At 37.2% G+C, this 22,717-nt stretch overlaps 1 protein-coding gene across 1 annotated transcript in view; it reads left to right on the top strand.

The window, feature by feature from the left end:
• The first annotated feature begins 15,294 nt into the window (after positions 1 to 15,294).
• pcdh1a (protocadherin 1a) overlaps positions 15,295 to 22,717 on the top strand; it is a 99,346-nt gene continuing 91,923 nt past the window's right edge. The window contains exon 1 of the mRNA XM_017412646.3: positions 15,295 to 15,883. The gene's annotated coding sequence lies outside the window, so the exon portion shown is untranslated. The remainder of the gene's footprint in view (positions 15,884 to 22,717) is intronic.

The following is a 22,717-nucleotide window of genomic DNA, read 5'->3' as shown; positions in this document are numbered from 1 at the left end:
ATTGCTTTTAAGCAGCAGCTTTCACAGCTGTTGCTGATCCTGGCTGTACACATCTAGCACTTAAGACTGAGCTGAGCCACAAATCTTTGTTGGACTGTTAATGTCACTTGGTAATTGTTCACATTTTAGCCTCACCTCCTCTATTTTACTAGTGAGTTTTGTTTGAATCCTGCTACTGCTTAATCCTACATGTACTCCTTGTAGATATCTCTGAGTGCCCCACCTGTCTTTCTGGCATTCCTTTGGGAATTTCTCCACACAATCTTACCTGTTGAAACTCTCCTAAACAAAGTAAGGAGAAGTCAACTCAGCCAACCCATTTGAATGTTTGGCTTGCCTACCCACTCGATCACCAGAACTCTTACCTGTTCTGGACTCTTGAAACCTTGACTGCCCCAGAAACTTGCAAAGAAAGAAAAAAAACTAAGAAAAAAAAAAGCAAGATCCTGAAAATGTACATTGTTTGACTCACCCGAAGACTCTGTTTAACCTCAGTTCTGTTCCCTTTTGCAGACACTGAAAAATATCCACTTCCTGTGCCCTCCAAAATAAAACTTTTAAACGTACCTGAGTTTGAGTTTTTGCTACCAACACTCAAGAACCATGTAATTAACTGTTCAAAAATGACAGTGTATTGGCTTCTCATGCACCTTTAAATGATATCATTTTGGAAATCTCACAGACACTGAGCCATAAATAGATTTTTAAACTTAAAACTTTATGATTATGACGAGTATGTCTTTTTAGATAAACAACAAGTTTAAAATATAAAAACAGCTAAAACTGAACCCAAAATAAATGTATATTGTCAAGTATCCTGATTAAGGTGAGTCTTTGGGAAATTCCTGCCCTCATGTACTAACAACCTGGGTTAAAACTGTACTTATAGAACACTGGCAGTTCTTTTAAGTGACCTGTTTTCGATCACAAATGTCATTCATATCTTTAAATTATAGCTTAGTGAGTACTTTGAAGTGATGTTGGTCGTAAAGAGCATTGAAAAACAAAAAGGATTTAAATCCATTATCTTCTAACCCCCTCACCCCACAGGCTTCTTTTTCAGTCAGCAGTCATTTATCATAGCTATATCTACCTTAAACAAGGAATGTCATTATGCACATTTGTAACTTGACACTTGTCAGCATTTTAAATTGCATGTAGTGACAAATGTTATCAAATTCAAATTACATTTTTTTATACAAATGCTTTTTTTTCTCTTTACAGTTCTTAGTTTAAAAAACGGGATTTCATTTGGTGCATTAGAAATTAGTTACAGTTCTTTACTCAGTCTTGTACCAAGTGAAAATAACTGATGGGTCATATGGCGTATCTTGAAAAATCATTTTGTTATGTACTTTTTCCATGTGTTTAAAAATAGGCTGTTTATGGAGTGAGCTGATGAAAACACGGTAATTGGAAGAATTGTATTATATATATATTATATATATACATATATATATATATATATATATATATATATATATATAATTTAGTTGCACATCTATAACACAATGGCATAGTTAGTTCACAACATTTAGTTGTAGTGTACCAAATGGCATGAACTAACCACTGACCTGACATCCAAGAAGATGTGTGCCACTAGTTTGCTTCAGGGCCAGAATGTCATCTGGTCAATCCACCAGCTATACAGAGATTGCCAACTGCAGAACATGCCCTTTAATAGACAGAGCATTTAGGAATGAATGTAATTGGGCCATTTTACCAAAGCATACAGGAATACCCCAGTCCTAGTACATTTATAAAATAAAAAATAAAAAAAGAGGCATAAAAGAATGCAGGAAATGCAGGTTTGTTTCAGTCTAAAACTAGACAGAATGTGAGGTGGTTCTCGCTAACCTCTCCAGGCCCCTTACTGACCTGACCCAAAAGGGCATCACATACCTAGTCCAGTAGATGAAGCAGAGCCAACTGGCATTTGAGTGACTAGAATAACCTTTTGATGGTGAACCACTGGTTGACAAATCTTTTCTTTCTTTTTCACCCTGCAGGATGATGTGTCAGACAGTGGACTGGGGACTGTTTAGGCTAAGTCACTGACAGGCCCATGCTATACCTGAGTCAGAGATGTCAGAACAAAAAGAGTGCAGTAGGAAGAGAGCGTTTGCCAATCTGGTGGGTGGTTGACACACTTTAATATTACCTGCTAGGGCATTCATTTCACACGTGTTTGGGTGCACATGTTCTGTTACACTGACTTTACTGCATAAAGGATGCTAACGCCTAGATCTCTCAGTGGTTACAGCCATTTAAGTTTAAAATGGCCCATATAGGCTAAAGGCACAGATGGCTGTAGTTGATTTTATCTCACGTCCATGGGGGAAAGAATAGGCTTGGCTGGATGGCTCCCATGCCTAAGTTGGGCCAATGGGGTGTATGTTGCTCAACGGTGAGGCTATAATTCAAGAAACAGCTCCAGGACAAATTAACAGAGTTGTAATTGGTTTAAAGTTGATTCCCCCATTTTAAAGCAATTTTGTGCAGAATTTGGTCAAACCACTTTGTGGCTTCTAACTTATGAGAGCATCATGAATATCATCAGCATGTCATCATCGGGAAATTTGTAGTGTGTGTTAATTATTGTGAAAACAAAAGTCACTGAATTGCATTTGTATGTTCACTGTATTTCTCAAACACTTTTTTCCCCAGAATTTCTACTATCATAAAACACACATTGAAAATTTTATGTAAAAGTGAATATCACTGGATTGTGACCATTTGTTTTACCAACCTTTGTGTCGTCCCCTACTTTGCTTGGGTTACATATCATTGATCAACCTTTCAGTTTATACTAAAGTGTCAAATTGAACAGGTTGAATAAACATGGTAAGTGTGACTCAGACTAGAATTAAGTGGAACATCAAACTGCAATGATCATTATGGGTGAATGCTTTGCTACAGTTTTTAATTAGGAAAATAACTGCAGTCAATTCAAAACAAGTTTTAGTTTCATGATGAAAGACAAAGTGTGAATAGCACTACTAATCAGTCGAATGAAAAACCGTGGGCCTCTTGACCTTGAATCTGTGTTTTCAGAATAACACCTTAATAAAAGCCTTTGGACTGTGCTTGATGTGTTCAGCAAATATAGGAGCACACATATATTGACTTAGAAAGGAGGCGCTTATCCTTTAATAGTGAAAATGTATGCATTAGCAAGGACACTTGCTTTTGTTTTATGAGATTGTTATTAAGTGGATTACAGAGTGCATAGATAATATATTGGTGATGTTCAACCAGAAGAATCTTACACTTTATTAAAATGTTCTTGAGATGCTCATATCATTCAAGAAAAGAAAAATAGTAGTAGACTAAAAAAATACAATTTAAATCTTAAGAATTTCTTGAAAAATGTATATACTTTGCCAACTTGCATGTCAACGTTTAAAACAAAGATCTTGTACAATCTGTTAATACTTGACAAATGTGTTGTGAATAATTCAGCTACTACCACAACAAAGTTTAGCTCATTTTTTGTAAAACTGAGTTATACTCATTTTTGGGTTTTAAATGTACATCAAACTATTACGTTGTGCGAGTTTTATTAAAATCCGTCCATTGATTTATGAGAAATTTTGCAAAAAGACGGCAAATGAACACACACATTTGCAAGAGAATGCATTACTGCTTGCCTTTTGTGACTGTGGGTGATAATTATTAGTTGACCAATATTTAAAGATTATGCCTCATTCCTTGCCTTTTTTCATATGCACAAATTAATTGAATTCACTTTATTAAGTCTTGAAAAATAAAATGTAATATAAAGTAAACCAATGTATAAAAATCTTTGACATCCAAGGGATTTACAAGACCCTTTGGTATGATATTTTTTAAGATTTTTCTTTCAAATAGTACTAAGAAGAAAAAAAAAACTACATATGTAGGTGGCTTAAAAGGTCAAACCTATGTTTTTAAAAACTTGGAAAAAAAAATAAAATAATAATAATAATAAAAAAGAAAAATAATTTCTACCTTTGTCTTACTGTAGTGCTTTTGTATAAAGTTGTGTGGGTGAGCTTCAGTTGACTTTATTTCTTTTCTTACCTCAGACAGTATCTGCAGCCAGCTTAGACAATTAGTGGATGTAACATTTATAAACCCAATGAACCAGTGAATGTGTCAACTTCAGTCACTGGTGGTTTGAGTCTAAAAGCTACTCTTCCTAAAGACACACCTCATTTATTACTGCTTCATGCATTTTGGTGTGCCTTAAGAGCTCTATTACAGCCTCAGTGACAGCGAATTGTGCACACACAGACACATGCTATTTTCTTATGCATTCAAATGAGATAACACAGTTTTTAATTGATCTCAAATGTATTATGACTAGAGTTTTGATCAAATATGATTTTATAATTATAAATATATATATTTTTTTAATTGATTTTTCTGCCATACCCACATATCTTTAAAGTACTGATTAAATTTTACTTGTTCAAGTAATAAAATGCCACCTTTAAAAAATTGTTTGGTTGAGTTAAGTGGAGTTGTTATGAGCAGTAAGTAATTATCTGTAGTAGACAAGAGTCAGAACAATCTTAATTTGAAGACTCAGAAAAGAAAAAAAAAAAAACTTTTAAAGTTAACTACAACTCAGAGCAGGGGTCAAGTTAAAGCAAAATGCTAGATTAGATACTTTTTCTCATTGTAAATTTTCCTTGAGGCAGTTGTTTATGTTGTCTGTGCTTTCTGACCCAAATCACAGCCTCTTGTCCTTGCATGCGTACACTAAAGCTCATAATTGTATATTCTCGCTTAATCAGCCATGACTTGGAGTTCTGCTGGTTTAACTTCTAAAAGGGCAACTACAGACAGTCAAAAGTAGTTTACGCCACCCTTGTCTTTTTTTGTTCATCAGCAAGATTTAACTAAAACACCCATAGTGCATCATATGTGCCAAGGATGTCCAAATTAATGTCAAATAAAATAAAATGAAACTGCTCCGTTGACTACAGCTGGGCCCATTTTATAGCTCTTGAGCTAAAATTCAGTGTGTTTGTAGCGGGAGTAATCCCCAACACATACCATGAGCACTAACTGATTGTGCAAGTTTTTTTTTTTTTTTTACTTTGCCAATAACTATTCAAGTCAACTGTTGTCTTTCGGTTACCAAAATATCTCATGAAACACTGCATGTATTTTAATGATTAAAAAAAAACAATAACTGGGTGTACATCTACAGCTAATTGTCCTTTGAAGCACTAAGCACTTTGTAGCTGTAAGCACTACACTTTACTGCACTACACAATATTCAGGATCTATGCTTGACTTCAACTTTTGGCATCAACTATGTTTAGCTGTTAGTTTAATATCTTATGAACCATTCACCTGGTACTTATAAAACTCTCAGATAACAATCACTGAATGTATACCTATAACTGATTAATTTTGCCGTTACCTTAATTCCAGATGGCTATCACAGCTAATCTACATTAGCCAGCACAAAAATAGTTATAACTGAGCTAAAACTTCGGTATGGTAGTAACTGAATCATCTACAACAGGTACTCTGAGTGCTAACACGTCTTTCAAAATCATGTGTGATAACATGAGATCACACATGGTTTGTTTGACCAAAACCATTTAAAATAATTTCATAACACGAGTTTTCATAACATGGTTTAAAACTCTGGTATGAAAAGCAGCAGGCGATACACATTCCATGAAGGAATGCTATGCCTTTAATTGTTTTTTGTTTTTTACCCCGCAACATCTTTTTAGGGACAAATATCCCTCTTTATATCTGAACCATAAGAATGATGCTGCACCGTTAACAAAGCTCAGAGCTAAGAGCTTTGACAACTCACAAAAACATAAAGCAGAAAACCTGACAATAAAAAAAAAACCTTGAAATCTTTCCACTTCCATTAAAGCTATTCTGCAATTAACTGAATGGTTTGGCTGAATAATAATAACTATAAATGATAATTTAAAAAAAAAAACAATTTTACATATTTTGACAAAATAACTTGATCCACAATTCAATTAGTGTATCCCTGAATCAGAGTGCACTATAGAGATGAATGCTACCATTTGCTAATTCTTTTAAATCTATATTTATTTATGACTTTGCACATAATTTAATCTTTTAAAAAGCACAACCAATAGGCTAAGTAGCTTAATTTTCTCTCTTCCCCGGTTTCTGAAGACGGTATAGGTTTAGCAGCTGTATTCTGCAGCAAATGACAGCAGGAGATTTTAAAGCCTACTGTTTCACTACCTGAAGTCTTATTGTTGCTGGTACTGCATCCCTAACTGTCATGTTCATGTGAATATAATCCCAGCCCAGTGGCAAATGTAGACAATGAACAAGAAAGAAGAAAATGCAAACGACCGCAGCTTCTGGCAAGTCTAAACATGTTGCAAACCCCAACCCCAATAATAAGAATATATATATTTATATATATAACTGACATTCAACCACTTTTACACACAACCCAGAATGACTGCACTGTGTAAGAAGGGAAAGCCTAAAGATAAGACATGTTTGCAAGTCACTAATAAGATTACTCACCCCCATAAAGCAATACTCAGTGCACTTACTGAAGTGTTTTTTCCTCCTTTCTTGAGAAGAGTAATTTCCAAAGCACCATGTTTTACTAAATTCAGATATTGCTTTTTTCTGCAAGGGGGAAGAGTAATGCAGATCCTCCCACCTTCTAATACTCAGCTTGCTTGAGAGCCCATTCTGTTAATTAACCAAACCACATGGGGCCAAACATAAGTCCAAATGCTCTCTCTTGTTTTGATTGAAGTTCACTGTTTATTCCGTCTTCTAAATAAGAGGCAGCAGAGGGTCCACATGAGATATACACCAGCGTGCACTGTAGTAAAGAGAATTAAGAGTTCGACATTAGAAATGAGAGGGAAATGTAAAACCAATGCCTACAGGTTTTCAGCTCATTTTGGCTTTATCAGCCAAAATATATATCTTTTTTTTTCTTGTCATGCAACTGTGCCTGTCTTTTTTTTAACTAAATTCCTCACCTCAAGTATGATAACTGCATGAAAGAGATAAATGTTCATGTTGTTAAACGATAACAAACTTGACATTTGCTGGTGGAAAATATCGGTGTAAATCATTCTGCCTTTGTAATTGCACACACCCACATACGCAGGGCTAAATCATGGCAGGAGTGATTGTGAATGTTCATGTGCTGCTGACAGCTTCATAAGCACAACTCTTTTAAATCTTCTCGTATGCCAATCTGCCAAAGGAAATCTGGTTTCCATCAACACATTTCAGCTGTTGGCTCATTTCAGCCTTTAGAGAATAAAGGTCCGGTGTTCCTTTTTTCCCCTCTCTTTTTTTATTGAGATGGAAAAAAACAAAAAAACAAATTGAGTTTTTAGATTAAAGCTTGTCTTTTGTTGTAGTAGTTAGGACTGTCGGTGCACAGGAATAGGATTTAAATTTTGAGGCACTGGGCCTCCTCTCCATCGTCCAAAGTCATACATGTTAGGTGAATTGATGACCATAAACTGACTGTAGGAGTGTGTGTGTGTGTGTGTGTGTGTGTGTTTGAATAGGTGTTTGTCACTGTGTTAGCACATGATAAATCCAAGATTTAACTAACTCTCAGGATTGCAGGAAGCTAGTGCCTATCTACAGCAGTCAGTTGACAAGAGGCAAGGTTCATCCTAGACAGGTCTCCTGTCCATCGCAGAGTCGCATTGAGACAAACAACTATTCACTCTTGCACTCACTCCTAGGCCAATTTAGAATGTCCAGTTAACCCAACAGGCATGTTTTTTTGACTGTGGGAGAAAATCAATGTACCTGGAGAATAACCATGTCCACACAATCGGGTTATATTTCTGGTCTGTATCTGGATGCACTGCCAGTGATGCAATGAATCAATATGATTCAGTCTTTAATCATGATCTATTTCAATTAAATATGAGTTTTGATTCAACACATTGCAATTCAGTGCAATACAATACAGCAAAAAAGGAATGGTCCTATATCAGTTATAGAGACTGATTACTTTATTTACAAACAGGTCTTGTTTAAAAATTACAAAACACTTTAATAAAACCTAACTCACAACTAACTAAAAATACACAAACATGAGGCCAATGGTAAAATAATAATAATAATATAAATGCCAGTAGCAGATGTGTTTAACAGTTTTTCAGTAGCTCAGCAGTCAGCAGGACTGTTTTACATTATAAATAATAAAACACATTTTAACCTTTTCTTCAGTCAGAAGTTCTCTTTTACCTAATATTAGTTGTTGATAAGGAAAAAAAAAACAATACTGCTAAACAGCAGGAAGCCCAACTTGAAGATTCGTATACTAAAAAAAAGTTGAAGAGAGGCGAATTATTCTTCAGACACAAACCTTACCACACTTTTTTGTTTTTCTTTTATTGGTACATGGGTGTAATAGATGATGCACCTAAATTCAATACTGAAACTGTATTGGTACCTGGCTGTTCAACTGGTACAGTTGCATACTGATTGTTCTGACTATGAATCTGGTTAATCTTGCATGTTCTCCGTATGCATTCCTACTGCACAAGAAGAACATACAAACTCCATACAGAAAGGCCTATGGACCTGTTCATCAACAGTGTTAAGCATTGCACCAGAGTACCAACTTTTTTACCTTACCATTTTAACACAACAGTACAGAGATTTATTTAGGGTTTATTTAAGTAATTTAGGGTTCATCGTCTTGCCCAAAAACACAATGATATTTTAGTTGGTGAAGCTGGGATAAAACTTCTGGACTGGAGGTCGAACGCTCTTCCTCTCAAGCCACAGCCACCCAAACATTCATGATTATGTTTAACCCTCCTAAAGCCCTTGTAACTAAAGAAAAGAAGAGAAGCCCTTGTAACTTTGTGTCTATTTGGTCCGAAGGCCAGAGTTAAAATTGTTCATTATTTTTCACACATCTAAACCTGTGCTTTGTACACATTCTACTGTCTATGTGCACACTTTTCATTTTCCTCAAATCATAAATTAACAATATGAAAACAAAATTGCCTATGCTTTACATAAACAAAGGCATTTTGGGATAATTCACTTGATCACTCTCTAGAGACAAAGAAAAAATAAATAAAAGGAACTGTAATAGGTAGGAGAGAAAGTACATCAGTTTCGGAATAAACCATGTACAAAAGAAAGTTGTTTTTATAATTAAACAGCTTCTGTTAATGAAATTGTAGGAAGCAGTGATAAACTCACATAGAGATTAAGATGAGGTGTTAATAATGAGGATGATGGAGGATGTCTCCAAATTCAACAGTTGGTCTGTACAGCAGTGGTCCCTAAGCCTTTTTTTTTTTTTTTTTCCCATGCATAATGGTTTTGCATTGTGTACAACCTCCACAAAACATCTGTAATTTGTATTTACTTATTTAATTTGCATTTCTCAACATTTAAATTATAGATATCCCCATGCAACTGAACTATCAGTAATTAAATTTGATTTCACAGACAACTTAAATTGCCTTGGGAACTGGACACATCAAGCATTTCCACCCATTTATTTGTTTAGGCTAATAACTCTTTTTCTGCATTTAGATATAAAAGAAATGTTTCAATTCGTGATTTGAACTGTTCAGTATGCCAAATAGTATATTACAGTTATCTGTAAAAGCTGGAAAAGCTTCCATTGTGAATAAATTATAAGTTTATGTGATTTGCAAATGACAGCATTTTTTTTCTGTTGCACTTTACACAACAACCCAACTTTTTCTAAATTGATGTATTATTATTATTATTATTATTATTATTATTATTATTATTATTATTATTATTATTATTATTATTATTATGAGTAGTAGTAGTAGTAGTAGTAGTAGTAGTAGTAGTAGTATTTACCTTTTTAAAAAGAAAGGTGCCTTTCACATTGCGAGTTTATCAAACTTTTTGTTTGGCACAGGATCTGCATGGCACTGTTTACAAATCAAACTGGACAATGAGAAAGTACAAGACTTTTTTTTTTGTAAAAATATCATTTGACAATTCCTACCTTACCAGTTATGGCCTGCAACCTTAAAGTCTCTTGACTAGCAAGAGCATTTTTTTTTCTGTTTCTTCTTCTGGGACACTTATCATCTGATTTTTATGCATTTGGCATTTGTGTTCTTTTGTTTTTTTTCTTGTTGTACCAAACTTTTATTGATCCATGACTCCAGAACAAAGTATGTACAGAGCCATGAGTTATATGTACCTGTACACTCCATTGATCAGATTTTAGTTAATTCTCAAATAAAGCATGTCTGTTTTGCTGCATACCTGGTAGGTTGTCTTCAAATACTTTCATAAAAGCTGATTGGGTTGATTCAGTTTTTTCTTTTTCTTTTTTTTTTTAGAAATAAACATTACATTACATAAAGTTTTTTGTATGTTTGTTTGTTTTTTACTTTCTGTAATACTTGTGAACTGTAATACAATGATGAAAGCTACAGAAAAATAATGGCTAGTGAACATCATTGTATCAAAGGTTCTTCACAATCCCCAGTGCTCTCCCTGCTGATACATCTGTAACTGCTGCAACTTTATTGGTTGATTTACTGCAGATTTGAATGTAACACATTTTTCAGTGTCAGCACAAATGGTAAATGGAAGAAAGATAAAGAATGCTTTTCTCTAGAGCTGAAATATGTCACTTTATTATTTATTTGTTTACTTCTTTCCCTCCTGGTGACATTTAAAGAGTAAATCTGCACTATTTTTTTTTTACACCACAGAACTATGGAAACTTGTGGGCCTAATGTTTTAGACTACACTTCATGGTGTGATAGTTGATATTTTCATTTGAGATTATTGAAAGTTGGATATCAAAAGCTGTTTTGGAATTGTGCATGTTAGGATGCACAAAACTGGCTTTCTTGAGGTTTGGATAGTCATTTCCCAAGAAATTACTTTAAGTGACTATCAATTCTGACCTAAGAGAAGATTAAAAAAGAAAAGATATGTTTTCTAAGGTTAAGCAATGAAAATTTTGTTTAATTTCGTAAGCTACTATTTGTGGAAGTATGATAAAATGGAACAGGAATTGAGAAATTTGATATCTGGTGTTTTTTTTTTATGTTTTTCCCTCACTGGAGTTTGTAAATTTTGAGTTCTTGGTTACCACTAAATGCAGCAAAAGTTCAAACACCTTCAATGTCAATATTTCAATAAAATTATAGCCTCTGTAAATATTTATACCTGTAGAGAGAAATTCTATAGCAGTTTCTTGTCCCAGTTTTTATTCACTTTCGAGTTGCTCTACAAATTTTAACCTTAAAAGCTTTTTAACATTTTTTTTCTACCTCCGGATGCCATTTTATATTGTGTGTGTGTGTGTTTTCCCATTGCTCCAAAAATGTCTTTGCAAAACTGAGTAATATTTCTGGGAAGCATAAAGGTCCTCTAGGTGGGGTATGTCATGAGAAAATAGATACAAATGTGTGCAGCTCACATTCACATGCTGTGTGCTGTAAAAGTAAACAAACCAAGAGCTCAGAATTGCAAAATCCAGTCCCTCTGTGGTGTATTCAGGTCTGTAGAGCTTTAAAGTTTGCAGCATCAAAAGACATAAATGTATATAGGATTCAGAAAGCATACTTATGAGAAAACCCGCCAAATTGATGCCTGTTGAATGTGTTGGCTGCCCTAGGTCAGCTTTGGAAAAGAAATGAGCAATGGTGTGAGGCTGTGATTTTCAGAGCGCTGGCCACAGACAATTTGCTGGCCATTAACCGCCTAGCAGGTAGACATTTTGAAGAAATTTGAAAGAGTTTGAGGCTATTTTCTGTCTTTCTTTTAATCCTTCTTTCTACGTATAACACCCCCCACCCCCCACCCCACCCCACCCCTATCTGAATTGGACCACCAGGAAGAGGCAAGGGAGGACCAAAGCAGACTGTGCTCTGCTCTTCAGACTGACTAATAAAGATATGGCATGCAGCAGCGTCTCAGCCCACACTCTCACCTGAAGTGGACAATATCCATGTTGATTCGAAGCCTCGCTCTGCCTCTGCTGTTTGATTTAACTTCTCATATCCTCCGCCCGACATCACTGAACTGGAAACACATCTGGTAAATTTAAGAGGCACGATTTTTAATTAGGCATTCGTCTTTGTGTCTGCCAAGTGCAGAGGCATCTGAATCACACAGATGATGCTCATGATGTTTGGTCACTCTGTTGGAATGCTAAACTCTCACGCAGAATTTCCTAATTATCTCTTAATTGCCTTTTATTTGTTTGCATAAAATATTAATTTGTGCCCCTCTCACTGTACCTGCCCTCCTTTCAGACAACTCCAGGCCCACCTGTGAAAACACCTAAATGCTATTAGAATGGCTGTTGAACAGCAGCATGGCAGCGTGGGGAGCGTGGGTGGGAGCTCTAATATGATTGGCTCAGGGACACTGTAAGCCTGAGTGGCAGCTCTTAATGGGAGCCCTGGAGAGGTAACCCAACAGCTGTGTGTTTGCTGCTAATGAGAGATGGGGGAGGAGTAAAGGATCACAGACTGGAAACACTCTGATAAACTCTTGCTTCTGAATGGCATGGGGGAAGATGGGAAAATCAAGTTTTCTCCGGAGTGCATTGCTTAAGGCTTTCCTTTGTGGCAAACCCCGGTGCGTTTGACTCAGTGCTCCTGGTCCATTGCTTTATGCTTAAACAGTTATGATCACTGGCGTTAAGTGTTTATGGGGAAGAAAGGATGGGAGTTACTGTAGCATGGGATGGATTTCACTCCCTGCTGAGCGATACTGATTTATAGCCTTGAGGAAACACATTGTTTTCTTTCTTTTCTTTTTTCTTTTTTTTTTGTCTTCTTCTTTGCAGATTTAACACTTCCTATATCCCAAAATACACAAACACTACAGATTTTTTTTTAGGAATGCCAGTACATACACTGAAGCACCCTTATTACGATTCACCAGTTAATCTTTTATCTCCACCATGGCATTTGACTTGCTACTTCTCCCAGAGCTTTGAAAAACCTCATACAAAAAATATATCAAATCATGCAGTTTTTGGAAAATAGTACCTTATATATTTTGGTAGCTGTATAAGTAATGGTGTAAAAGAAATTCACACAAAACTCCAAATGTTGTCCACATATACAACAATGACATTCTGGCAAAATAAATAAGAAGCTCTATAGCTCAGACATATAAGTCCAAGGAGAAACATTATTCAAAGCTTCAACAGGTCATTGAAAGTTGGACTTTACATGACTGAACTGGCATTTTGACATTTTAAAACATTATCAGTCTTTTGATTAGTCGAGACCACAGTAATACAAATAAACCTGCATTGGAATTAGAATGTCTACCAGTGGTATGATTACATGCTTGTTTTTAAAAATATCTTTGTATAATGTTGTATTTCCTGTGTCTGATTAAAGATAATTGAGAGTGCAAGTCTGTCTGAACCATGTGAAACCATATTGTGAATGTTCAAATAAATCTCCCAGCTGTTAATTTTTAAATCCCTTGTGTAATACTACAGTAAAATACCAACAATATTATATTTATTGTTTTTGTTTGTTTTTACACAAAAACATTTTTGTTTTATGATTTTAAAGATTTTGCTGCACAATGTTTGACATATATTATGACTCTTTTTCCTTAAAATTTCATTCCAAACTTTTACACCTAAAATTTCACATCATAACTGAGGCACTGTTTGTCTTTTTTAACCCAGGGTGTTTCTCACCTCTTTAGGAATTATTGTTTTTTGTTTTGTTTTGTTTTGTTTTGTCTGTTTGTTCTTAGAACCACTCAGAGTACATACATACAAACTCTTCCATTGTATGTGAGCTCTGATTTTTTTTTTTCAAAGCTGGAAATGAAAGGTTCCTTTAACATCTCATATCTTCTATAAATATCAAGGATGCATAAAACTGATGAGTGAACACCAGACGCTTCTGCCACTTACGGTTCAGGATTTCTTTTCAGTGTGACCTATAGTTTTCACACAGTGGCTGTTTGTTTGAGGCCTAATTTCTACTCTGAATTTCTTCCTGCCTGTTTTATGCCTGGCTTGTGGTAAGGGATTTCCGGACGTCATAAAGGACTGGTACATGCCACACTGTGCAAGCTCAAGTCTCTAAAGTCTTGATAATAGCCTGAGTCATACTGTATGATGCAAACTGTATGACCTTTTGCCGCAGGAGAATCGAGTACATCACAAAGTTATGACAGACATCAGTCCAATTGTTGCTGTAAGACAGCAGCAGTCACTATGCATGATTTTTCCAGAAACTTTCTGATATTCTTTGTTGTTTGTAGTAAGCCGTCTTTGGCTGTGAGAGTCCCAAATCGGCTGTCAGTGAGCTTCTCTTACTGAATGACCAAAGACCACACATCCGAGCTCATGACCAAAAATCTTCCTGATTCTTTTCATGGTGATAGATTTTGTCTAAGACCGCAGGAAACTGCACAGTGTGAACCTTGCATTAGTGCTGATTTAGAGTGAGAAATGCAGGTTTGTGGTTACCATGGTGACCCTAATGTGCCACTGGCAGCAGCATTAACACCACTTTTGATCTTGGTTCTTATACACTTCTGAGACAGCTTTTGCATCGAAATGTGGATGTTTGGTCAGCTCGGATAATTACAAATGTCACAAATTATTATTGAGCTTTTCAGAAGAAAGTTGATGTGTTTCAAGTCGGTTTTTTTTTTCCTTTCAGAAATTTTCCATTTTCTTTATATGACTTAAAACCGTGCTGAGAGCAAATTAAGATATGCATTCCTACAGCATCGGGCACAACGTGAGCATTCAATGCCTCTAATTTTCACAGCATAAATTGCTTCCCCCCTTTATTATTATAAGCGCCTGAGGGTGGCGCCAAATGAATAAACAGTGGTCAAGCATGCTCCCATTTTAGGCCACTCATATCCCTACATGTAATGCATATCAACAAGTAAACTGTCAGCGCGGGCTACCTGTTACATCAAATTTAGCCATGGCTGCAGGAGCGCTGATGGTTTTGTTGGAATTGGGAAAGAGAAGATTAGGTACAAGGCATGGGCAGTGATTGCGTGATGCGCTCATTTCACAAGCTGCATTCCCCCCCCCCCCTTTTTTTTTCTGTCTGAGGTGACCCAGTTTAATGAGGTATTCTTAAACTGTAGGAATCACACAGTTTTTCCCCCGGTTATCCAATAATGTGATGTTGAGTGTGAAGTTGCTGCGGTGGATGGGAGCCCCACCTCCTCCCACGCTCCGATGAGTATGGAGAGAGACGAGAGAGAAAAAGAGAGAGAGGGGAGGAGAGGAGGGAGCAACTAACCTAGCCACAGTATCTCACCACTTGCTCTCTGGAAAATGCTTCAGATGGGCTCCTTGTGCAGCCGCTCGGTTTTACGCAGCAGAGATGACATTTTCTGTTGCCGCCGTTCAGCCAGTGCGTCTTTAGAGTGCGCTCTATCCTAAGCTGCTCCCATCAAACTGGAGAAACTTGGACTAAAAGGGGTTTTATCGTGGCAAGGATCTTCTCTTCTTCCTCTTCTTCTTTCTTTCTTTTTTCTCTCTCTCTCTCTCTTTTTTTGAGGATTGAAAAAAATGGCCCACAATGGGGGGCATCATCCTCGCGGAGCAGGAATCTTCATTTTCCAGCTGTGTTTTTAAGAAAGCAGCGTGATCTCGCTGAAAACTGTTATTTAACTTCCCGCTGACAGAAAGAGAGCGAGCGAGAGAGAAGAAGGGGAGCTGTCTGACCTGCAACATCCACCAGACGACGGCGGGGGCCACAGGACTCTGAATTTCGGTGAAGAAAGTTGCCCGTGCTCCTGTCAGGGGATTTAGTCTGACTGCCGAAGTGATTCTGGTTCCACACCTGCCTCTGGAAGCACCGGTGAACGGATCAGCTGCGTGCGCTCACACAACTCTCCGGCTCAGGTACTAAAAAGAAAGACAAAAAAGGGGGCAATAAGAAAGTTGGGTTATTGTATCTGGACTGCTCTGCTTGGGGGCTATTTCCTTGCGGTAGGAATGAAGTTTCTGTTCTTTCTAACTGAGGCGCTGCAGGCTGCGTTTTGGTGGCTCTTTTTTCCCCCACAAGTTGCTCAGCAGTCAGTGGAACAGACAGCGGAACGCGGCAGCTGGTAGGTGTTACAGGTTGATAGGATACTGTTGTGGAGAGGCAGCAGTCCAGATATGTCACCCACGGAGCGGATCCGAGCGCCTGATTGATTAGACGATGCATTTCAATTAAGACACATCCGAGGAGAGCGGAGCTCCAGCCTCCTCCGCTGAGTGATGGCATGAAGTCATTAAGGCTGCATATCAGAGCACTTGAGCGACAATCCGAGCTGCCCTCGCGACGATCAGCTGATTGCATTTTATAATACCATCACGGTTCTGTGAAGCAGAAAATATGATCCAATTCTGCTCTTCTTTTTTTTTTGCCCCACTCTGACCGCAAACGCCACACTAATCGTCATTATTACTGAGTCCTAATTCGGCGCTTTTTGCTCAATTTCTGCGCAAATGTTTGTGACGTAGCCACTTCATAACTATAGTCGACACTTTTTTTGTTCTCCCTTTTTTAAATTATTATTTTCATTTATTTCCTACGGGGAGACTGGCGCACATAATTGGAGGAAGAAATCTTTGATCAGCGCATCCGCGAGAGAAGGAGTCTCTCTCTCTCTCTCTCTCTCTCTCTGGGGTGTTGTTCCTTCGCCACTCCACCGCCGACCACCAGGCACATTTTAATAGTCTGCTCTACATAGTGATGCCGCTCCAAGGGCCATCGCAACAGAGCAGATCATAACAGGCCACTTTTACCTCCTCTGCAAACCGACCATGTCGAAGACAAAAATCTCTAATGACTATTTATCTACGGTCATGGCAAAAAAAGAAACTCCACCCAATTTCCATTCTAGGGTTTTACATAGCAGGGCATTTGACTCTAGAAGACTTTGGTATACAGAGGAGTTTATGGTTCCCTCGATGACTGCAAGGTGTCCAGGTTTCTGTGGCAACAAAACAAGCCCAAATCATCGTCTCTCCACTATCATGCTTGACAATTAGTATGATGAGTCTGTGCTGATATGTTGTGTTTGGTGCTGTGCCTGGTGGTCAAGCTTCTTTACTTTGGTTTCATCCGCCCAAAGGACCATGTTCTAAAAGTTTGTGGTGCCTTCAGATGCAACTCTGCAATTTCATACTGTTGCAATATTCTTTCCAGAGAGAAAAATCACATCCATCTATCTATCTATCTATCTATCTATCTATCTATCTATCTATCTATCTATCTATCTATCTATCTATCTATCTATCTATCTATCTATCTATCTATCAAGGGACTCAACTTTAAACTGATATGTGTAGGAATTTTTTTAATTGTGTGACAAATCTTGAAATAGCATATTTGTTTGCCAGTGGTCAATATGAAGCATATCTATGGCCATATGCCTACATATTGTGACTAAATATTTAATGTGAGCAGTTTCTTTTGTTTTATATTATGTAGGTGTACACAGTGGTAAGCACAGAAAATGCCACCCACTGAGTATGAAAAAGCAACCGCTATGTGTAAGGTGGGGGGTACAAAGTTGGGGAAGTCACTCTTTTCGTATGGCTCTGACTACATCTAGCCAAATGAAACAGCCATGCCCCTGAGCAAATGTTGCCAACCAAAAAGGCCATTGCTTTCTCATTACCAGTGGCCAGGGCTTGCAGTCAGTATGTGCACCCTAACATTTTTTTTTCCGGTGAATTCTATTGGAGGATCAGCTGTTTAAGGAGACCCATAGCTCCGATGCTATACCCATCATAAATCATGCTGGTGGGAGGGTAATGGATTTTACCTGTTATACTAGCTAAAGGCGCCGAGTCAGCCAATATATCAAATCACACGAGTTGAGAAAATCATTAAATCACCCGTTATCTCTCCACGCTGGCTAAGCAGCAACGAGCACATCCCACAGCAAAGAATTCATGATTTTTGCTGCAAGTAACAGGTGAAAATGTAGGTTTTTGCAGCACTCTGATCAGAATCAGCCCTACTGTTACTGAGACTCAGGCAGTCCAAGTATTAAATTTAATGATAGCTGAGTTTTGTTTTTTTTTGTTGTTGTTGATATTTTGTTTTTTCCCTGACACACGTAATCACTGAAAATGTGAGGAATTTACAGCCATGTCTCTGTTAATTCTGCGCTCGAGTCCTTTCTGCTGGACCTGTGGAGCAGCCAACTTAAAGAGCAAATGTCACCCAGTCAGTCACTGAGTTGACTGAGTCTGTAGATAGTCTGTCTCCATGGCAACCAGAACAGGCACACATGCTCAGCAACACAATTACATTGTTCTTCCTTATCTCCATTTTGTATGTGTAATGACACGGCACCTTCACATGCATTAAGCCGAGCACATTTCCTTAGCATTTTCTTTTGCTTCTCCATCAAAATAGTAAAAAAAAAAACTAAAACAAAACCTGCCTGTTCCTCTAAAATACCTTCAAAAAAGTTCAAACCATTTAACTTCAAAGATAAAGCAAAGAGGTCCCTATAGGAAATGAATAATGATGATGATCGTGTTTGACTGTTATTGATTTTGACAGTTAATCAGCGATGAAGTACGTGATGGCAATTACTTAATGTAGTGTTTCAGTTAGGAAAAACACAGTGTTAGTACTTTCTCAGAAATGATCATCCTTTTTTTTTACAGATCTTTTGTTGGAACAAATCAGTAATCTTTACCTTCTTCACTGCAATATTCAATGATAATAACAGCACAAAAACAGAAAATAACTAAAAGCCTAGCTTTTATTGAAGGAATGCATATCATTGGCTGCCTTTTCTGCCAGAGATTAAAATCATCCTATGTTAAAAAATGCTGAAGTTGTAGCCATTTTGGTCAAACCTTGAAAATAACATAATGTGGAATGTCAAATGCTTCTGTGATATTGCAGATGATGTGCTTGTCCTTAAAGTATGTGTTGTGAATGACTGTCAGCTACTACCACACCATGTTTGAGCATAAAATCTGTAAAAGTCACTGAAGTATAACCAGATTTGTTTAGGCTGACGTCACTCAGCTGTGGTGGCCATCTTGTGTCAGGTTGTCTCCAAAAGTTAATCAGATTTAGATTTACAGTCAAAAATTACTTTCTGAGCGTTTCATTAAAACCTCTCCAATCGTTTATCAGATATTTTGCTAACAGACAAACATGGTAAACCAAAACAGTTAAAGTCATTGTTTTAATAAAAAAATGTCACGCATTGTGTGGTGCTCAAACTATATGTTGGGGATGATGCTCAGCTACTACCTCGCCAGATTTTATTTGTAAATTGTATGACCTATAGTAATTTTTTAGGATAGTTGGCTGTGGTAGCCATCCTATATCAGACTGCTTACAAAAGGTAATCAGTTGTAGACATCAACCCAATAATTATTTTCTGAAACTTTCATTAAACTCTCATTAAAGCATATGAGCTGCAGATTCAAACAACATGGTTTTTTAAATGTTTTTCTCTATAAGGATATGTCTACTAAAGCAGAGGTACTATGCACATACAGTACATCATTTTTAAATCAAAATAGATGTGGCACAGTTTCATAAAGATGAACTCTGATTTCAAAAGAATGAGCACAACTGTCTCCAGTGGAAGAGATATTTCTGTATTGTCTTCAGTGTGGGAGTGGTTGGTGTGTTCCTCTTTTCCACAGGTCACTATGACTGGGTTCACTAACCTGGGCTTCATTAGTGCACAGAAGTGTCCTCTTCAAAACAACTGCACAGTTTGAGGCAGGCTGGAACGCTGGTTGTAGACGCACAGAAGTTGAAATGTCAGGTCAGCTGGGTGGTACACTGTGTGTGGGCTCCATGTGGGACATGGTCAGAGCTCAAAGTTTGACTGATGTTTAGCTGCATGTAAGGTCCTTTACCTTCTGCTTTACAAGAACCGGAGCAGCAGCACTACTGCTGTCTGTGGAGGCTTTAAGGAGGTTTTGTTGCTGGAAGGAATATGCCATCTTTAAAAATAGCATGGCATAAAACTGGTAGATGTAAGTAAAGGAAGGGATCATAAGGAATAGAAAGAAAAGCACACAGTTTGGTGACAAAACCCTATCCTGTATCAAGTGTTCAACTGTTTCCTTTTGACACTGTTGCAGTTTTACAAAAGCCTTTTTATTGCCCATATGGCTTTAATTTCATGAAGTTTCATCTACTTTAGTTTCTTTAGATGCTTGGGAAAAAACAAAAACATGGTTGCAGGAAGTTGTTTATCTTCAACTTTTTTTATGAAAATTCGTTGTGAATTTAGGAATTTTTTTCTGTAGAACTAAAGTGGTTTCACCTTTTATTGCCTGGTGCACATCAAGCGTTAAATTTTTCTGCTGTTTTGTAGCAGCAGTTATGATTGGAAAGATTTACGGTACATATTACCTATAATGTTATGTAGGAAAATCTGTTGTCTGTACTTCTAAAATCCTTTTTTTTTTTTTTTTTGGCAAAACTTGAATTGTTAATTTGAATCTTTAAAGTGGGTGTCTGATCCATAAAGTAGTTTTGAGTAGCCTGCAATAGACAGCAGTCAGAATGATAACAGTGTGAAGACTCAGGAAGAAATTTTCACACAGAAGTCAAGCTAATATCTATTTAGCCGAGAGCCTATTTGAGAACACCTGCCACTTAAACTCAAATTTATCTGTGACATCTATCTGTGCTGGAAGATGGTTTGCAGTTTGTTTTAACATGTTTTGTGCAAAATATGTTGTGTCAATTTAACCAGACCAACGTAACTGTTTGATGCAAAAGTAATAGCATGTAGAATTCCCTTGAAAGGGTATACAATCTTTTAAGTTTGAGTTGTTTTACATGAGGAAAATTTGCTCTTAAATAGGGCCATCCTTTGAGTAGCTGGTAGCTTAGCTCATTCATGAGATTTTCTCTCTGATTCTCCAAACTGAGATTGCTTTGACTGCTGTCTACTGCAGGTAAGATAGAATGAAGAAGCCAATCACAAAACATCGTTTCCAGTTTTCATAATCTGGATTTTAACAAACAGTCCGATGTTTCTTGTGGTTTTCAACTAAAGGCATTTCTTTCACTAAATCTTTTGTTGTGACATCGCATCATTTGTTGAGCATTGAATCTTTTCACACAACACAAAGTAGCGGAACCATCAGGCAGTTTGAGTGTGTCTTTGAAGGCCCACTTCCATGCAGTCCTGCAGAATGCCTTCAGTTTTTCTCCATGCTGGAAACCATCTGGACCATTGGCTGTTCACACCATGTGGCTGTGCGCTGAGTGCTGCTTCTGTGGTTGAGTTAAATCTGTGTCCTGGGTCAGACGTTAGATCTCTTGATTGGGTTTGGAGGGATATGTTAGAAAGGTTGCCACTTTGGCTTAAAATTAATAAGATGTCTTGTTCATTAGGTTTGTTGGTCTGTCAGTTTGAACGGGAAATATCAAGTAGCGAATTGTAGAGGGAAATAAATCTTCTAGGCTTTGCAGTGCCTTAACAGCTCTCTATTAAAAAAAGCATACTGTGGACTCCAGATACTCTTCTTTTACTATACACTAAGGGTTGCCTAAACATTCTCCAGGTGACTGTTTTCCTGTTGTGCAGCAACCAAAACAGTCTTTTTTATTATTATTCATCATAGGATGTTCATTAGACAAGTGAAGAAAAATTCTGCCATGATCTTCTTTCTTGCCCCTGTTTTTGTGGTGTCGTCAGGTTGAATTTTATTTAAACGTAAAAAAATCTAAAAAAATCTCACTTTCTCAGTCTTACACCTCCTGAATATGTTGGTGTTGCATTCCTTGTATATGCGGTTAGTGCTTCTAATCTTTACACAAGGCTAGACTTTCACTATTAAAATAACTGAGAGAAGTGTGTGATTTTCAGAGTAGCTGACCAGAACTCTTAACAAGACAAAATGTGTTTGCACTTGCTGGAATAACTGACCTCTTGTTCCTCCGTTTGATTTTATGCTGATTTGTGATCTGCCCGAATCAGCTTGTAGTCTTATGGGTCTACGCACCATCTGTGATGGCAGATGATAACCAAGTTCTTCCGTGGAAAAAGCGCTGAGAAGCAGAAAATGTCACTCCTGGTTGTGTTCAGCACTTCTAATTTATCCACTTTGCTGCTCAGGTAGTGAACTTTTTTGAGGCATGCTGCTGGTTCAGGATCTGTAGGAAAAAAAAAGAAAAAAAAGAAAAATATTCATACAAATTTTCTTTGCCATTCCCTTAGAGGGTTCAGTGAGGAGGGAGAAGAAATGTGAAGCCATCGAGCTATTTGATGTAATGTTTGTAGTCATGGATCCCGCCCCTCCCAAAAAAAAAAAAAAAAGGAAAAAGAACAGAAGCAGGGTGTCAACGATGTTCTACTGAGTGAGTGACGGCAAAATGCATATTTCACTAACAACACAGATTTTAACGTCAGTGTAAACAAAGAAAAAGAGAGCACAAATTCACGGGGCTGCCAGGCACAGTGCCATCTGGAAGACAGGCATGAGGCCAAGTGGAAGACATTAAGTCATGAGTGTCATCAACCATAACAATCATGTCACTATCAAAGCATGCCTATTCATGTTAGAAGTGGCTGTAATAGCAGAGGGACAGTTCCAGCTAAACAAAACATAATGGACTCCATTATGTTTTTTTTTTATATTCTAAATGGCCATTTCAGAAGGATAAGAGCATATTTTAAAAAAATTAATTGAAAAAGATGTCACGTAGGTTAAAACACAAAAAGTAAAACTTTTAAGTTT

The sequence above is a fragment of the Kryptolebias marmoratus genome, linkage group LG13 (genome assembly GCF_001649575.2).
Source record: "Kryptolebias marmoratus isolate JLee-2015 linkage group LG13, ASM164957v2, whole genome shotgun sequence".
NCBI lineage: Eukaryota > Metazoa > Chordata > Actinopteri > Cyprinodontiformes > Rivulidae > Kryptolebias > Kryptolebias marmoratus.
Note: the sequence above shows the minus strand (reverse complement) of the source record. Positions and strands in the feature narration are given on the sequence as shown.